Source organism: Alosa alosa, chromosome 17 (genome assembly GCF_017589495.1).
Source record: "Alosa alosa isolate M-15738 ecotype Scorff River chromosome 17, AALO_Geno_1.1, whole genome shotgun sequence".
Lineage (NCBI taxonomy): Eukaryota > Metazoa > Chordata > Actinopteri > Clupeiformes > Clupeidae > Alosa > Alosa alosa.
In genome coordinates this window covers 26,409,031-26,410,696 of record NC_063205.1, presented here as the reverse complement: position 1 = coordinate 26,410,696, position 1,666 = coordinate 26,409,031, and positions in this window count along the sequence as shown.

The window sequence follows — 1,666 nt, the reverse complement described above, 5'->3', positions numbered from 1 at the left end:
TTCTTCTCACTTCCTCTGTCTTTCAAATGAATGTCTCAACCTATATGGGGTTAGGACTCAAATACACAATATACTTAATTTCCTCATAAAATAAACAGGAACAGAGAAACCAACATGACAATCCACAATGTCCAAGCAAGGGACAGAACAAAACTAGGGGTCCTGCACAAGGAATAAGGAGACAGGTGAACGCAGGGCAGTGATTCAATCAAAGTAGATGGGATTATGCCTTCACGTTAAACCTGAAGATGCAGTCGGCTCCAATATCCAAAGTGGGTGATTAGCCTCATAGATAAGGTAATCTGCTTGATACCCGACGAAGACCTGTGGTCGAAACGTTGTATCCTAATAAAACACTCTGGGATCTTATATAATAGTGTGTGGGTATCTATTTATTTTTTCATATGGGGCGTGCCTAATTATGCCTAATTGTGCCAGCGGTGCAAATAGCCTCACTCTTTAAAAAAAAAAAATACATTAATTAATTTTGATGAAAATCTATGACATAACCTGTGAGGCTTTTAGGGAGCCAATTAGAATAAAAGACACATTTTAGGTTAGACCCCTCAGACTACAGTACCTCTTATGCTTGCTGATGATGAGATTTTTTCCCATTTTCCATGTGTTCTGCACAGTTTTCATTGACTAGTTACACAAAAGGCTCTCAGTGTGTGAGCTCGTTTGTTTCCTGTGGAGCCAGGTGTGTTTGAACCTGACACTATTCTGAATGTCATGTCTACACGGCAAGGCCGTAGCCATGATGTCAACATTGGGGGGGGACCAAATCTGTGGTGCGGTCTGAATTTCAATAACAGAATTTCAATACATTTCCTGCCATGCAAATATATTATTAAAATCACAAACAAGTCATTAGTTAAATCAGTCAATTAGGACAGAGGTTCTCAAATGGGTACGTGAAGGCGTCAAAAAACACACCCTTTCTTCTCTGTTACATTGCTCCGCAACTGTTCATCGCAGCGAGATGAATTCGTCATTGCGTGACAGAGCAGAAGTGGGGCTTTCCAACGAGACCACGCACTTGTCTGTACGTTAAAGTATAAAATCATGAAATGAAATCAAATTGCATCATATTTACAGTCTATACTTCTCTGCGTTCATCTGCGCACCCATTACTCTCATTTGAATTACTCGGGAACCCGTGAACGCATAGACATGGCAAGCATATCAGATGAAAGAGGAGACACAGGGCTATCCATTGGTACCAAGTATGTCAATCTTTCTGGCTTATGAAAACAGACGAAGTGACTGCAAAATAATAACGTCATGTACAAAAACCAACGCTGCACACCCATTACTCTCATTTGAATTACTCGCGGACCTGTGATCGCATACATATGCCACGCATGTCAGATGACATCCTTCTGGGTTATAAAACACGAAGTGACAGCAAAATAATAACTTCATATAGCTCGACTTTAATACCTCGTTTTTGTCTGTTTTTGTGGCAAAGCACGTTTATAATTCAACGCTACTGTGTGTTTCTCTATGGCAAAGAATGTTCATAATCTGGTTTTGAGATCATAGCAAATTCCTGCATGGCATCCAATTCAAGGCTCACATTGCATCCCAACTTGTTCGACAAAAAAACACCTTTTTTGCCTTTACTTTGTTCATGGCAATGCAGTAAAAAGTTGTAGAGAATCAT